General features: G+C 37.8%; 1 long non-coding RNA gene across 1 annotated transcript; it reads left to right on the forward strand.

Annotated features, from left to right (window-relative positions):
* The first annotated feature begins 1,187 nt into the window (after positions 1–1,187).
* Positions 1,188–15,595, forward strand: LOC126061629 (uncharacterized). Its single transcript, XR_007513858.1, has 3 exons — positions 1,188–3,097; positions 6,915–7,737; positions 10,768–15,595. It is a non-coding gene; the product is annotated as an uncharacterized LOC126061629 (long non-coding RNA).
* The last annotated feature ends 2,228 nt before the right edge of the window (positions 15,596–17,823 follow it).

The following is a 17,823-nucleotide window of genomic DNA, read 5'->3' on the forward strand; positions in this document are numbered from 1 at the left end:
TCATAGCAAGGCACACACTATGAGACAAACCATCTCTTGGTGGTTAAAAAATGAAATCACTCTCCATTTTGGATGGCTCAACATGAGACGTGTGAAATTAATTTATTGAACAACTAAAATTTAAAGTGTGGTGCTGAAATTTAGTTCTTTCATGGAAGAGTAGACAGTGATTTCCTTCAGAATATGTGTCTGACTTTGATTAAAATTCTTCTATTGTGCTGCACAGATGAAAGAACAAACTATTTTTGTTTTAAGTGATGGCACTGTATTCTGAAACTAAGCCCAGAAGATTGGATGCAGATTTCAAAGGATAGTACACATCTGTGCACTAATGCGTGCTCTTAAAACTCCACACCACGTGGTGGGGATGAAAATACCAATGACCCTTTGCTGTTCGTTGTTGTGTGACAAAACAGATTGGCAATAGATTATATCTCTACAATTTGTCCCCATGCAAATTTAAAAGGTGAATAACAAGCATATGCTAATTTCAACACAAAAGCTATGTTGAAATATTGACTAAATTCTATTTTTGTCTGCTGATAATGCACACACGCACGCGCGCACGCTCACCTCCTCCACCATCAGCCTGGTCTCTGGGAGGCACTGTTATGGAGTTCTCAATTGATCGTCCCTGGCCATGGAGAAGGAGCAAACCAACACTTTTTCTTTTTGTGTATAAGAAATGATATCTAATATATATTCAATTACCTAGCATTTTGAAGAGTGGAAGCAATGCATAGGCAGAGCAAAATTATATAAAATAAGAACTTTGTCATATGTTTTGAGTGGGATGAAGTTCAGTTTTATTTTAGTTACATGGCATATGCTAAGTATTTAAAGAAAGCAATTCAGAAAGGTCCAAGATAATCAGCTTGGTATGGATAATCTAGGAAACAGAGAATCTATATACAAATAGTCATAAGAGTGAGAATTTTAATCCATCATATTGAAACAATTTTGAGGCAGTTTATAATAAAAATATAGGTACAGGAAGTGCAAAACCATTAGCCCCAAATAAAGAGAGAAAAATCAGGTTGTAAAAAGTAAGGAAGGGGAAATTAAGCAAAAAAAAAAAAAAAAAACTCTCTTAATCAACTTTCACTTAACTTTTTTACCCAAAGAAAAAGATTGGCAAATAAATGCTTATTTTTATGTTTTAAGTTTAAATAATATGTTTAAGATGTGTGTGTGTATATCATTTTTTATACTTTCATATTTTACAGAAACAACCAATTAGATCACAACTATGTCAGGACAAGAAAGTATCTAGTGCAATTAAAAAATTATGATGGAGAAAATGAACAGCTGTTGGGCATAAAACTTAGTTCCAAGTAGATATGGATTTATTTGTAGCTAATAAAATTTCGGGTAATAAAGTTTAAGCTTTAAGGTCCTGGACTTGGGTGGGGCTTTCCCAAAGTCCTGTACCTAATTTTGTATTCATTATTTTGAATTCTTTTTCTTAAACCAAAAAATAAACCTAACCTGTTGCTATCAAGTCTATTCCAACTCGTAGCAACCCTACAGGACAGAGCAGAACTGCCCCATAGGGTTTCCAAGGAGCAGGTAGTGTATTCGAACTGCTGAGCTTTTGGTTAGCGGCCAAGCTCTTAACCACTGCACCACCAGGGCTAGTTTTCTTAAACAGAGCTCATAAAATTGTACAAATTTGAGGGTCCATAAAGTGTGGATCAGGCTCCTGGCTCTAAGTTGCCTGGCAGTCAAGGAAAAATGCAATTGATTACACAGCTCTCGATGTGTAATAATAATTGTCAGTTTTTCAAGAATAATAAACATTTTTTCCCAGTCAAAATGCTCATAGAGAAATTTATGTGAGGAACATTAATCAACTCCACGGCATTGGGTATATTAAATTATAGACCCTTGGTAATGAACTATGTCACAGAGGAGTGGAGTGCTGTTCTACCGACAGTGTTTCTTTATAGAAGCAGCAAGGGCATGCTATTAAGGCATATTTCACATGATGGTCTCTTTTAGGACGGCACGAAGGGGCCCTAGAGACAACAAGTTTGCCAGGAAAGTTTGTGATGGGATTAGGGGTTGAGAAAAAGAGTAGCAACCACAAGGGAGAAGAGAGAGAGAATGACAGAAAGAGACGAACTGAAAGAACACACAGGTAGTCTATAGCAAGGGTATTATCCAACTACGGTAGAGTGGAAAGATGAACCATCTTGTGGAACCACAAGATTCAACAACATATGCAGAATTTGTGTGGCCATCATGCATAAAATTAGAGCAATAAAATTAAAGCACTATTAGTGATGAGGCAATTGTATTTTCAGTGCAACTGACAAGATAATACAAAGGTAAATTGGTCATGAAAATGTTCAGCATCATGTATTTAAAAAAATACTGTACCGTAATCATATTACAAAGAATCACTGTATTTCACTACAGTATATTCTTATAGACCACATTAAAGAAAACATAATATTTCCCCCATGAAAGCGATAATAACTAGTTCAGACATCATGTGGATATATTTCCCAACAATGAGTATTCAAATCAGGATTTATTTATTGCTACCTTACTGGAACCTTGAGGGTGACTGACATATAGCAGACTCCCAATAAGTATTTTTTAACTGAATAGAAATTTTATACTTAGCACTCATGCAATTCTATAAAAATTTAAAATGTCATAATTTTGTAATAAATAATACAGTAAGGGTATAAATATATTTATTGTACATAGTAATTATTAAAAAAGTCAATGTGCAATAAACAATATAAACACAATAAAAAGCACAACTAGGCATTATATGTTTAATATATTGCAAACTCTAAGCTAATAATAGGAAACATAAACATGCAACTAATAATTTCTTTAGAGGATGCTGGGGATGGGAGGTGATTCTGACGGTTTATATCACTTTAAAAAGCTGTCCAGGGACGTTTCTATTCTGTCTTCGTTTTCTCCCACAGCAAATAGAAATACCTAGAATTATTCAATAGACTGTGGAAAAGCACTACAATTCGGAATAATTTTCATAGAATTAACAATTGAGGTATTTAACTTTTTAAAAGCTTCATCAAACGCTTCATTTGGGAGACTTTGGAGTTTATTGATAATGGTAAGTTTCTTTTTCTTTGTACCTCTATACAATCTAAGACATGAAGAATATCCTTGTTGAGTAAAATAACTCAGAACAGGGCTAAAACCGCTTCTTCAGAAGTGTGTGTGTAGGAAAGAGAAAGACAATGGCACAATCATTCTCTTCTGTCCTGGCAATAATCTGTATTTATGTAGTGACTGTGTGGTTTTGTTTATTAAAGTGTTGTCTGACATTTTCTTATCCTTCATTCCCTACCTGAGTTTGTCTAGTGCTAGCAGCTTGTTGTTTTGTGCTCCTGAGCCAATTGTGACTCACAGCAACCCCATATGACAGAGTAGAACTGCCCCCTAGGGTTTCCTAGGCTGTAATCATCGCGGAAACAGATTCCCAGATCTTCTCTCCCATGGAAATGCTAGTGGGTTGGAACCACCAACCTTTCAGTTAGCTATCCAGCACTTAACTATTGCACCAACAGTGTTCCTTGCCAGCAATTTAGGACGCTGCATTAGACATAACAGAATAAATTATGTTGTTGTTTGGTATCCCCTAAGCAGTTCCGACTCATAGCAACCCTATGTACAACCGAAAGAAACACTGCCCAGTCCTGCACCATCATCACAATCCTTGTTATGCTTGAGTCCGTTGTTGCAGCCACTGTGTCTATTCATCTTGTTGACGGTCTTCTGCTTTTTTTCTGACCCTCTACTTTACCAAGAATGATACCCTCCTCCAGCAATTCAGCCCTTCTAATAACATGTCCAAAGTATTTTTGAGACGAAGTCTTGCTATCCTTGCTTTTAAGGAGCATATTGGTTGTACTTCTTCTGAGGCAGATTTGTTCATTCTTCTGGCAGCCCATGGTGTGTATTCAATATTCTTTGCCTACACCATCATTCAAAGGCACCAGTTCTTCTTTGGTCTTTCTTATTCATTGTCCAAATTTCACATGCATATGGGCAATTGAAAATACCATGGCTTGGGTCAGGCAAACCTTAGTCCTCAAAGTGATATCTTTGCTTTTGAACATGTTAAAGAGGTCTTTTGCAGCAAATTTGCCCAATGCAATACCTCGTTTGATTTCTTGACTGCTGCTTCAATGGGCATTGACTGTGAATACGAGTAAAATGAAATCCTTGACAACTTCAATCTTTTCTCGGTTTATCATGATGCTGCTTATTGGTCCAGTTTTTTTTGTTTTTGTTTTTTCATGTTGAGGTGTAATCCATACTGAAGGCTGTGGTCTTTGATCTTCATCAATAAGTGCTTCAAGTTCTCTTCACTTTCAGCAAGCAAGGTTGTGTAATCTACATATCAAAGTTTGTTAAAGAGTCTTCCTCTAGTTCTGATGCCATGTTCTTCTGCATATCATCCAGGTTCTCCAATTATTTGCTCAGCATACAGATTGAATAAGCATGGTGAAATGATACAACCCTGATGAGCACCTTTCCGGGTTTTAATCCATGTAGTACCTCCTTGTTCTGTTTGAATGACTGCCTCTTCATCTATGTACGGCCTCCTCATGAGCCCAATTAGTGTTCTGAAATTCTCATTCTTCGAAATGTTGTCTGTAATTTGTTATAGTCCACACAGTCGAATGCTTTTGCATAGTCAGTAAAGCACAGGTAAACGTCTTTCTGGTATTCTCGGTTTTCAGCCAAGATCCATCTGACATCAGCAATGATATCTCTCATTCCAAGCCCTTTTCTGAATCCGGCTTGAACGTCTGGCAGTTCCCTGTCAATGTACTGCTGCAACCACTTTAGAATGATTCCTAGCAAAATTTTACTTGTTCGTGATACTAATGATATTGTTAGAGAATTTCTGCATTCTGTTGCATCACTTTTCTTTGGAATATGCACAAATATGGATCTCTTCCAGTTTGTTGGCCAGGTAGCTGTCTTCCAAATTTCTTGGCGTAACAGCACTGCATCTGTTTGCTGAAACATCTTAATTGGTATTCCGTCAAGCCTGTTTTTCGCCAATGTCTTCAGTGCAGTTTGGACCTCTTCCTTCAGCACCATCGGTTCCTGATCATATGCTACCTCCTGAAATAGTTGAACATCGACCAGTTCTTTTTGGTACAGTTACTCTGTGTATTCCTTTCATCTTCTTTTGATGCTTCCTTTGTCATTCAATATTTCGCTCACAGAATCCTTCAATATTGCAACTCGAGGCTTGAATTTTTTCTTCAGTTCTTTCAGTTTGAGAAATGCCAAGTGTTTTCTTCCCCTTTTGGTTTTCTAAGTCCAGGTCTTTGCATATTTCATTATAATACTTCATTTTGTCTTCTCAATTTGCCCTTTGAAATTTTCTGTTCAGCTCTTTTACTTCATCATTTCTTCCATTTGCTTTAGCTACTCTACACAAAAGAAGAAGTTTCAGAGTCTTTTCTGACATCCATTTTGGTCTTTTCTTTCTTTCCTGTCCTTTTAATGACCTCTTGCTTTCTTTATGTATGATGTCCTTGATGTCATTCCACAACTTGTCTGCTCTTTGGTCACTGGTGTTCAATGTGTCAAATTTATTCTTGAGATGGTTTCTAAATTCTTTGAGATATACTCAAGGTTGTATTTTGGCTGTCATGGACTCATTCTGTTTTTTTTTTTTTTTTTTTGAGCTTCAAGTTGATCTTGCATATGAACAATTGATGATCTTTTCCATAGTCGTCCCCTCGTTTTATTCTGACTGACGATCCTGAGCTCCCCCATCATCTCTTTCCACAGGTGTAGTTGATTTGATACCTATATATTCCATCTGGTGAGGTCCATGTTTATAGTTCTCATTTATGTTTATGTTGGTATTTGCAATGAATAAGTTGTTGGTCTTGCAAGATTCTATCATGTCATCTCTGGTGTCTTTGCTATCACCAAGGCCATACTTTCCAACTACTGATTCGTCTACTTTGTTTCCTACATTCACGTTCCAATCACCACTAATTACCTATGCATCTTGATTGCATGTTTGATCAATTTATGAGTGCAGAATTTGGTAAAAATTTTCAGTTTCTTCATCTTTGGGGTTAGTGGTTGGTGCATAAATTTGAAGAATAGTCGTATTAACTGGTCTTCTTTGTAGTCATATGGATATTATTCTATCACTGACAGCATTGCACTTCAGGATACATCTGGAATTTTTTTTTTTTTTTTAGGATGAATGTGATGCCATTTCTCTTCAATTTGTCATTCCCAGCATAGTAGACCATATGATTGCCCAACTCAAAATGGCCAATACCAGGCCATTTCAACTCACTAATTCCCAGGATATTCATCTTTATGCTTTCCATTTCTTTTTTGATTTCCAATTTTCCTAGATTTATACTTCATACATTCCACTTTCTGATTATTAATCGATGTTCTCAGCTGCTTCTTCTTATTTTGAGTCATGCCTCATCAGCAAATGAAGGTAGCAAAGCTTTGCTCCATCCATGTCATTAAGGTTAACTCTATTTAAGGAGGCATATCTTCCCTAGTCATCTTCTGAGTGCCTTCCAACCTGGGGGCTCATCTTCTGGCAATTTACACCAGACAATATTTTGCTGTTATCCATAAGGTTTTCACTGGCTAATTTTTTTCAGAAGTAGACTGCCAAGTCCTTCTTCCTATCCTGTCTTAGTTTGGAAGTTCAGCTGAAACCTGTCCACCATGGGTGACACTGCTGGTATTTGAAGCACTGGTGGCATGGCTTCCAGCATCACAGTAATACACAAGTCACCACAGTACAACAAACTGACAGACTAGGAATTAATTATAGAGAGGGTTATTTAGACAGCTTAAATGAATCAGTGGAGAATTTCAGAGAATTTTAAGTAGTATGTTGTCCTTTTTTCTATTGTTAGGTGCTGTCGAGTCGATTTTCTACTCATAGTAACCCCATGTGACAAAATAGAATTGCCCCATACAGTTTCCTATCTTTATGGACTTGAAGTACTTACTGATGAAGATCAATGACTACAACCTCAACATAAAGAAAAATCCTCCCGCCGGACCAATAAGCAACATCATGATAAGCGGAGAAAATACTGAAGTTGTCAAGGATTTCATTTTATTTGAGTCCACAATCAACACCCAGGGAAGCAGCAGTCAAGAAACCAAATGAGGTATTGCATTGTGCAAATTTGCTGCAAATGACTTTTTAAAGGGTTCAAAAGCAAAGATGTCACTTTGAGGGCTAAAATTTGCTTTACCCAAGCCATGGTATTTTCAATTTCCTCATATGCATGTGAAAGGTGGATAAGGAAGACCAAAGAAGAATTGGTGCGCTTGAATGATGGTGTTGGTAAAGGATATTGAATATACCATGGACTGCCAGAAGAACAGACACATCTGTTTTGGAAGAAGCACAGCCAGAATGCTCCTTAGAAGCAATAATGGTGAACCTTTGTCTCATGTATTTTGGACATGTTTTCAGGAGGGACCAATTGCTGGAGAAGGACACCATGCTTGGTAAAATAGAGGGTCAGTGAAAAAGAGGAAGACCTTCAACAAGATGGATTGACACAGTGGCTGCAACAATGGGCTCAAACATTGTGAGGATGGTGCAGGATCAGACAGCATTTCCTTCTGTTGTATGCGGGGTTGCTGTGAGACGGAACAGACACAAAGGCACCTAACTACGGCAACACTCTTTACGGATGCATTTACTATTTAAGTTTCCATATGGTAAGGACCTACTATTCCACCTTTCTTTTTTTCCTTTAGGGCTGGAGACAACCTTCAGATAATACACAAGAAAAAAAAAAATGAAAGTATTGTTTTTTTTACAAAAAAAATTTATGTCAGTATGTCCATTTGAGTGGTAAAACTCATTAAGAAATTACCACTTGGGTCAGTCATTTGAACCTTTGCATTTAGTTAGTTGTCTTATTGCTGAATTTATATTTTCCTAAATTGGCTTGTATGTTTACTCCAACTACTCAATTATATTTTTTTAATTTTTAATTTTGGCATATGACATAATCTCTAAGTTACGCTAGCAGAGCGTGTTTATTCTTGCCCTTCTGATAATTAAAACTTTGGAATATATTGTATGATGGGAATTCTAATTCCCATTACTTTAAGAAAAATTATGTTTGAGAACAAGAATCTGTAGTCACGAGGGGATGTGCTATATATATTTGACATAATATGTTCTGACTTCAAACAGACATGGAAAGAACTTGAAACGCAGCATTCTGTATATTACTGGGACAAAATTGGTGAATCTTAAAGGGCAAGATCAAGCTCTTTAAGAGAATTATCATCTGAAGTAAAGCCAAGTGCTACTTAGGTGCAAGGAAAAGGGCATAAAAACACAAGTGCAAGCAGAGATAGGGCAGGAAGCACACACATTAGAAATAATCTAGGGGCTAAAAATTAGTACTTCCCTGAAGCAAATGCAGAATTAATCAAAAGAATGACATCTAATTACAGAAAAGTCCTGTGCTAACAAATATAGTGGCTTAAGAAAATTGACATTTAACCTGAAAGGGTTAAACCTGGCCAAGATTATCTTAGAAATTGAAATGTAAATGTTCCTTCCTGGCCAGAATGAATTGGCCTCAAAGTACAAAGTTACTCAGGACCAAGGACAAAGACATTTCAATATAACCACTTGGGTTTTCTCATCCCGCTGTTTCAGAAACATGTGTGATTGTATAGCTGGAAATTACTTTAAAAACCATGGAACCCAGACCCTTTTATTGACAAGAAAACTGAGGCAAACAGATATTACTACCTTCTCCAGTCACCCTATTAGTAAGTGGTAAAGTTCAGCTGTGTTCACTGAGTCATACAAATACAGAGAATAAAGGTACAAGGAAAAATTTGAGGGGTTGTTTCATTTTCAGAGGCAATTTATATTAGACATGTCTATGTATCTCTGTATGTGTGTGTACTTATAGTCTGAATGCACAGAGAAGCCTTTTTGTAAATAGTCCATCTAATCACAAATGATGAGATTGGTTCAGACCACATTCACCCTTCCTAATTTTGATGTGTTTATTTGGAAATGGTCAGAAGAAAGCTGCCCAAATTAAAATATCTCCTCTGGCCTTTGCTGGGTTTCTTTCTTTTTTCTCTTTTTGCTTCGTCCAAGTTTTAGCAGAACCAGTTGACCATTTGTTTTCAGGTATGTCTGTTTATTGCCGTTGTTATTGTTGGGAGCCATAGATTCTATTCCAAATCATAGCCACCCCATGTGATGAAGTAGAACTGCCCCAAAGCGTGTCTTGGCTATAATCTTTATGGAAGCAGATTACAAGATCTTTCTTCCGTGGAGCTGCTGGATGGGTTTGAATCATCAACCTTTCAGTTAGCAGCCAAGTGCTTTACTATTGCACCATCAGGGCTCCATTGTCAATTGTTGTTGTTGTTAGGTGCCATTTAGCCATTCCAACTCAGAGTGACCCTATGTACAATAGAACAAAACACTGCCCGGTCCTGCACCATCTTCACAATAGTTATGCTTAAGCCCGTTGTTGCAGCCACAGTGTCAATCCATCTCATTGAGGGTCTTCCTCTTTTTCACTGACCCTCTACTTTACCAAGCATGATACCCTTATCCAGGGACCAGTCGCTCCTGATAACATGTCCAAAGTATGTGAGACATAGTCTCACCATCCTTGCTTCCAAGGAGCATTCTGGTTGTACTTTGTCTGTGAGAGAGAGGGTATTCTTTGCAAATGGGGTGTGGTTACATAAAAAGAATGGCTTGAATTCAAACTTCAATGTTAAAGTCTTAATGCTATTTTATGACATATTTCAAAACTTTCTCAGGCAGAATTTATGTGTGCAGGTGCAATGGAGCTTGGTTCCCTAATGTCAAAGGCCCGCCAATTTTTACTTTCTTGTGAAATGCAGACATGGAACATGTTTTCATTCATTTATTCCACTGGTTGTCTATAATGTAAAGATACATATTTTAACAAAGAAAATATTATTTTCTGGAATCTTAATTAGAAGTTAATTCTTGAATTTGATCATTGCTCCTGCAGTTGAGAAAAAAATCACACCCTCTCCTCAATCATCAACATGGTTAGTTTCCAAAGGCCAGGTCATTATGCAAAATCGACATTATGCAAGAGTGAAGGATGACCACATCAGATCACAAAATGGAGGATGATTACATCATCACACAACTGCCAAATTACACATTATATAACTGCCAAACCACTGACAATCATGGCCCAACCAAGATGACTCATAACCTTAACCATCAAAGCTGGCATTACTGTCACCTTGCACCTCATCTTTCATTAATGTCAGGCATATGTTGTTAATGTGCTAAATAGTTATACAGTAGTTTTTCTTTTTTTTTTTACTATTAGAGTAAATGCAAAATATTGTATAACGAGGTAGCTGATAAGTGAAAAGGTGTATAGCTCTACCACGATAGACATGCTCACACATATACGTTAAATCTAAGCAAAATTGTGAAGAAATTTACTGTTTAGATTTAAGAAAATAAAGAAGAAACTTTTAAAAACTGTATTCACTAGCACAAAGAAGGAAAAGCTATAATATTTAACTTTGTGTACCTTGCCTACATATCAGGTGTTATTTTACACAATTTAGGACAAAAATCCACGTGATTTCCTTTGCTTGCAGATTATATACCTTCATCAACTCAATAAAATTTTCTTGTAGGTCTCAGTTCTCTTCCCTAACTTCGTAACATTAATTGTTGAAAAGTTTTTTTTTCTTTATATTTAGGTCAAAATAAAAGATTTTAGCTAAAATCTGCTTCCTGGAACCTCTAGCCATTTATACTACTCCTGCCTTCTGGAGAAATCAAAAAAGCATGGATTCTGGAGCCAGTAAGACCTGGAAGTAAACCATAGCTCTGTCGCATCATAACATCTCTGGTAATATAGATAAAACACTTGATAGTTTTGAGCCTTCGTTTACTTATCTGTTGAATATAGAATACGCTAGGAGTTTTAGGCTTATCAGTTTCTTCTCCCCACTCCTTTTCCGTTCCTTAAGAACTTTTCTGGTGTTATTGAAGAGACAAGATGGAAATGAGTGAAACCACTAATGAACGCTTTATCCGTTTGTAATTAAGTATTAAATTGCTACCATATCTAAATATATGTGTTGATTTATGCTACATATTATAGTATGCATGTTGTGAATTTAATTCAAACTCAATATCTTCTAAAAATATTGTACTTATTTTCTCTGCAAAACTTGCAAAATCTCCTGTTTTCTCTGTGTATGTTTATGGCCATCAGTTCTAATGACTTCTCCCACTCTCCCTTCTCCTTATCCAACCAATTACCAAAGTCTATTGATTCTATTCTAGTGTTGTTGCATATTTGATTCCATATTTTCTTCCCATTTTCTGCTCTAATCTAGATGCTCATTAACTCTTGCCTGGGCTATAGAAGTTCCCTCCCTACTGGTCTATTTATCTCAAGTTATGTCCTTCTTCAATTCATTCCAGCTGGTTTGATTTTCTTAAGGCAGAACTTTGATCTGTAAATTACCTTGCTTAACCACTCTCAGTATTTCACAGGTATTGGAAAATAGTGTTAAAGTACATTTTCTTGGCATTATTCTCCATGACCAAGACTCCCTGAATTTTCTGGTCTTATTCCTCACTAATCTGCTTAACAAATCCTATGGCCCTGCCACAGTTGATACTTGCTGCTTCCCCTTTACAACTCTTATCTTTGCTCAATGCTTGTCTTTTATCTTGACTGCCTTTCTCCCTTCCTAGAATTTTTCCTGTCCTTAAATATGTAACTCAAATACCATCTATACATTAACGCTTCTTTGAAGATCTTAAATGAATTTTTCCCTCTCTCCTTTGTGGATTGAATTGTGTGATGGATTGAATTGTGTCCCAAAAAATGCTATGTTGAAGTCCTAATGCCTGGTACCTGTGAATATGACCTTGTCTGGAAAGAGGGTCTTCGAAGATGTTATCAGTTAGGTTAACATGTGGTCGTCCTAGAGTAGGGTGGGTCTTAATTCTATGTGAATAGAGTACTTATAAATCAGGGGAGGATACACAGAGACAGACAGAGGAAGGACACCATGTGACACTGCAGCTGCAAACCAAGAAATGCTTGAAACTACCAGGAACTAGGAGAGAGGCGTGAAACAATTTTTTCTCTCAGAACCCTAAGAAGAATCAACACATTTCAATAACTCACTTCTAGTCTGCAGAACTGTAAGACAATACATTTCTGTTCTGAAAAGCTATGCAAAGTGTGGCATTTTGTTACTGCAACCCTAGGAGACCAATCCATGTTCCTAGAGTCCACTGTGGCCATCTTAAAATAATCATCATCATTTGTCCTGTTTACGTGTACATGATTAACCTACCCAACTAGATTATAAACTGCTTGAGAGCAGTCTTTGTATCTTGCAACTTAGCTAACAGGGGTTTATTTGTGAAGGTACAGAGTACTTCTTTTGGAGGGTATCATTGTGAGTTGGGACAGCAAAGCCTGTTTCATGAAGGAGGACAGCCTTTGAGTTTGGGCAGAATAAAATTTACAGAGAGAATTTCCGTAACAAAATCTGTAGCCCATAGAAGTAGAAGAGTTCACAGAGGTATAGGAAGGTCAAGTGGAAAGAGCACTATGTCAGGAGTCAGGAGACCTGAGTTCTAGTCACAATTTTACCTCCAAGCTATGAAAGCTCACTAAGAATTTTGATGAATTCCAGTTGCTATTTTATAAAATTAACTGATAAGTTTAAATGATTTCTAAAGTCTTTCCTACCTCTAAAATTCTATGCCTATAAAGAAATAATGGGCTAGTCTGTGTTTTTGAGCAATTAGTGGCATATAAAAGCTGTACTTAAAGAAGATAGGCAAAAGATCAAAGAGGATTAAAAAAACCATTATAACTATAAAAATTTTCAGCCTTTTTTGTATGACTAAAATAGTTAATAATTTATGCAGAGGTCTGTAATCATATAAATAAAGTGCAACAGGTTAGTGTGTGTGTGCACCGTCGTTTTTGTCATTCTAGCATTTACTCTTTGAATGTTGAAAATCCTTAATAAAGAACCATAATAGTCTGAAGGGGTCACAAAGTTAGACAGACCCACACTCAAACCTTCCGAGGCAAATGAGGTTCTACCTTTGATTTTAAATACCTCAAGGCAAATGCAGTCTTTTCTTGACTCTGATAGATCCAATTACCTCTAATGACCCCGTTAAAATTTATTGAGTATCTGTGATCCAGGTCCTTTTTCCTGAGTTTAAAGTCAGGTTATGGATTTGTGGTGCAAAGGCTTTCTTTCATGAGGCGTTTCTGGCCCTGGTTTGTAATTCTCCAAAAACGATTGATCAGCCGCACTTTGCTGAAGCACTGGTAGGATTTGCGAGCGATTGGTTCATTTACTGTCTGCGTAAGTGGCTTGCAGAGGAATGAGCACTTTTTTTATCCACGGATTGGCTTGAGGGTGCCCTTCCCACCGGTTGACCTTTACTGGGATTGGCTGTGGGGCTCCGCTCAGTTTGACCCTTACCTGGATTGGCTGGAGAAGCCCTGCCTGGTCTGACCTTTACCAGGATTGGCTGGGGCTTCCCAGTGACTGATTAAAAACTCTGGAGGCTCAGCTGAGGCTCAACAAGAGCCAGTCGGGGAATGCATTCTTTAGACTCGGCGCCCTACATTGAGAGCCTTCTACAAGAGCTGTAACATAGATCAAGGGCTTTAACGTTGAGCTACTAACGCTCACTGAGCTGGTAACACTGAAGACCGAGAGAAAGATTGACAAGCACAGCAGAACTGAGTGGCAGAGAAATGACTGCAGTGGTGTGAGTGACAGGAACCGTGACACCGGCAGAGAGCAGTGGGCAGACTCGGCCCGTGGATCACAGCAGGGCACCTCCGGGTAGGAGGTCGCCAACGGAGTAGAGACTTAGGCATACATTGTACATGAGTTGCCCATAAAGCCATTTTGCCTCCAGAATTGTCATAATGCTGGCCTAACCCTAACACTGGCCCAGGGTTGTCCCAAAGCTGCTAGTTGAAAGCTGGACCAGTAAGCACAGGGGACCAGACTCAGCCAAGAAGAGCCGTGAAGAGAGACAGAAAGAGGGAGAGTGTATGAACACAGCCATGCCTTACTCAGTCTAATCCGACAACATACCCGCTGAGAGAGAGAGACACTTGCTGACTCCTGGTCCATGGTGCGCCTGCTTGATGACACAAAAAGGCACATGGGTAATTTGGGAAGGGTGATTGGGTCCCCTTTTAGACATAAACAGATTCCTCCACTTGCTAAATGTGGTAGTCTAGTTCACCTCAGATTTGTTTCTGTTGTTTACAGTTTGCTTTCTGTGAGTAATCTGTTCTTGTTGTTTATTGTTTATTATTATTTATAAATAATAATAATGGCTTTCAATTGCGAACACTATGTCATTGTCTTGTGTGTATGTACCAATCGGATCAGACAGTAGAGTCCTTATCCTAACAGTCTCAAGATGGCTTGGAGTTTAGTGGTACAACCTGTGTATATGCACCTGCTTGGGTACACAGTTCAGCACTATTTTGTAAAAATTCCTGGACAAAATGATTAAAAATTATTGAGAACATTTATCGAGTACCTACTGTGTGAAAGAGAATGTGGTAGGCCCCACAGTATGACAGTCTCTGATCTCCGGGAACTTACACTTTGCTAGGATACAACAGACTTGGAAAATAGGCTGAGTTGCTGGAGTGTGGGCATATGCTCCTAACACATGGCAGATATGAAATAAATAATTGTCAAGGAATCAAGTAACACAGAAGTTAGGCAGTTCCACATGCCACCAGAGGATATAAAAAGCAATGGAAATTCAGTGTCTTAGGGTTATCAGAAGCAGTTCATGAGGAAAGTAGTATTTGAGTTAAGCCTTGAAGTTATGTTCTTGGCAGAAGCCAATTTTGGAAGGTCAGGAGGATTATGGATAACAGGAGAAAAATTCCTTATAGAGGGAACAGGCAGAATAAATAAAAAGGGCAGGATAGCCTAGGACAAATTTTGGGATAATCAGGGAATGGACTATTTTGGCTAAATGATAGGCAAGGAATGAAGGAAGTAGTTAGAAGGGTAAATGGCTAAAAAGGGCTTCATTCTGAGGGTAACTTGGGAGTTGCTGAGGATTTTTAAGTAGGGAAGTACTACATTAAGATCTTTCTTTCTCTTTTAGCTATTGCATTTTGATATAACTTGGGGTGATTTAAGTAATACCTTCAATGCTTAGAAATCCACTCACTAAAAACACACAACAAGAAAAAATATCAGCCTTTTCATTTCTTGCCACTCTGGGCAGCAATGTCAAGAATCAAATGGATAGTTTATTGAAGTTCTCATTCAGCCCTAGAGGGGGTTACTCAGGAAAGCAGCAGCTCATGGTGACGGTGCTGCAATAGTGTCATGGACTTCCCATTCCAGGCTATTTGAGTTTCTACTGACATTAGATTTACTATCATTAAAGAAAAGCAGGCCCATGTAACACAATTTTATAGTGCAACATCATATAAATCATATTAGCAAAGTATTTTTCCTTAACATTCTCTGTTACTTGCTTAACTTGCCCTAAAGTGATACCATGAAAAATGTTATTTCTACTCCTTAAGAAGGAAAAGTACATTTCCCAATATTGATATTAAATAATTTAATTTTTCAAATGATACTGTGTGTTATCGTATTCATTTGGTTTATTGTAGGGGATAGAATCTAAATTTGCTCATATGTTAACAATCCAACTACATGTTAAACATGTATTTAACCTAAACTCTTAATATAACCAAACATAAATTTTTACTGAAATTTCAGCTTTTAATTCTTACCTCAAAGGGGGTATTTTATCTTCTTAAGTTTATTCTCCAAGGTGTAAAAACGTATTTATAAAATGTGAAGGATTTCGATTGTAAAATATTGTGGAAATATTATAGAATAACGTTGTTCCTAACCTTTCCACTCTTTCCCTGTTGCATAATTATATACCTAAGCCCCTTATCAAGTAACTTTATATTATCTAATATCAGGGTAGGTAGGCCCTGGTGGTATAGTGGTTAAGAGCTTGGCTGCTAACCAAAAGATGAGCAGTTCAAATCCATCAACTGCTCCTTGGACACCCAATGGGGCAGTTCTACTCTATCCTATAGGGTCACTATGAGTTCGAAGTGACTCCATGGCAATGGGTTGGGGTGTTGTTGTTATTAGGTGTCATCGAGTCAGTTCAGACTCACAGCGACCCTATGTATAACAGAATGAAACACTGCCTGGTCCTATGACATCCTCACAATCGTTGTTATGCTTAAGCCCATTGTTGCAGCCACTGTTTCAATCCATCTCGTTGAGGGTCTCCCTCTTTTTCGCTGACCCTCTGCTTTACCAAGCATGATATCCTTCTCCAGGGACTGATCCCTCCCAACAACATGTCCAAAGTATGTGAGATGTAGTCTTGACATCCTTGCTTCTAAGGAGCATTCTTTAAGACAGATTTGTTTGTTCTTTTGGCAGTCCATGGTGTCTTCAATATTATTCTCCAACACCACAATTCAAAGGCGTCAGTTCTTCTTTGATCTTCTTTATTCATCATCCAACTTTAACACGCATAAACAATTGAAAACACCATGGCTTGGGTCATGCACCTTAGTCTTCGAGGTGACATCATTGCTTTTCAATACTTTAGAGAGGTCTTTTGCAGCAAATTTGCCCAATGCAATGTGTCGTTTGCTTTCTTGACTGCTGCTTCCGTAAGTGTTGATTGTGGATCCAAGTAAAATGAAATCCTTTACAGCTTCAATCTAGTCTCTGTTTATCATGATGTTGCTCATTGGTCCAGTTGTGAGGATTTTTGTTTTCTTTATGTTGAGATGTAATCCACACTGAAGGCTGTGGTCTTTGATCTTCATCAGTTAGTGCTTCAAGTTCTCTTCACTTTCACTAAGTAAGGTTATGTTATCTGCATAATGGAGGTTGTTAATGAGTCTTCCTCTAATACTGATGCCCCATTCTTCTTTATATAGTCTGACTTCTTGAATTATTTTCTCAGCATACAGATTGAATATGTATGGTGAAAGGATACAACCCTGATGCACACCCTTCCTGACTTTAAACCACACAGTATCCTCTTGTTCTGTTTGACCGGCTGCCCCTTGATCTATGTACAGATTCCTCATGAGCGCAATTAAGTGTTCTGGAAATCCCATTCTTAGCAATGTTATCCATAATTTGTTATGATCCACACAATGAAATGCCTTTGCATAGTCAATAAAACACATCTTTCTGGTATTCCCTGCTTTCAGGCAGGATCCATCTGACATCAGCAGTGATATCCCTGGTTCCACATTTTCTAAATCTGGCTTGAATTTCTGGCAGTTCCCTGTTCATATACTGCTGCAGCCGCTTTTGAATGCTCTTCAGCAAAATTTTATTTGTGTATGATATTAATGATATTGTTTGATAATTTCCATATTTGGTGGGATCACCTTTCTTGGGAATAGGTATAAAAAAAAACTCTTCCAGTCAGTTGGCCACATAGCTGTCTTCTAAATTTCTTGGCATAGACAAGTGAGAACTTCCAGCGTTGCATTAGTTTGCTGAAACATCTCAATTTGTATTCCATCAATTCCTGCAGCCTTGTTTTTCCCCAATGCCTTCAGCGCAGCTTGGACTTCTTTCTTCAATACCATTGGTTCCCGCTTGTATGGTACCTCCTGAAATGGTTGAACATCAAGCAGTTCTTTTTGGTATAGTGACTCTGTGTATTCCTTCCATCTTCTTTTGATGCTTCCTGCGTCATTTAATATT

The sequence above is a fragment of the Elephas maximus genome, chromosome 18 (genome assembly GCF_024166365.1).
Source record: "Elephas maximus indicus isolate mEleMax1 chromosome 18, mEleMax1 primary haplotype, whole genome shotgun sequence".
NCBI classification, from domain to species: domain Eukaryota; kingdom Metazoa; phylum Chordata; class Mammalia; order Proboscidea; family Elephantidae; genus Elephas; species Elephas maximus.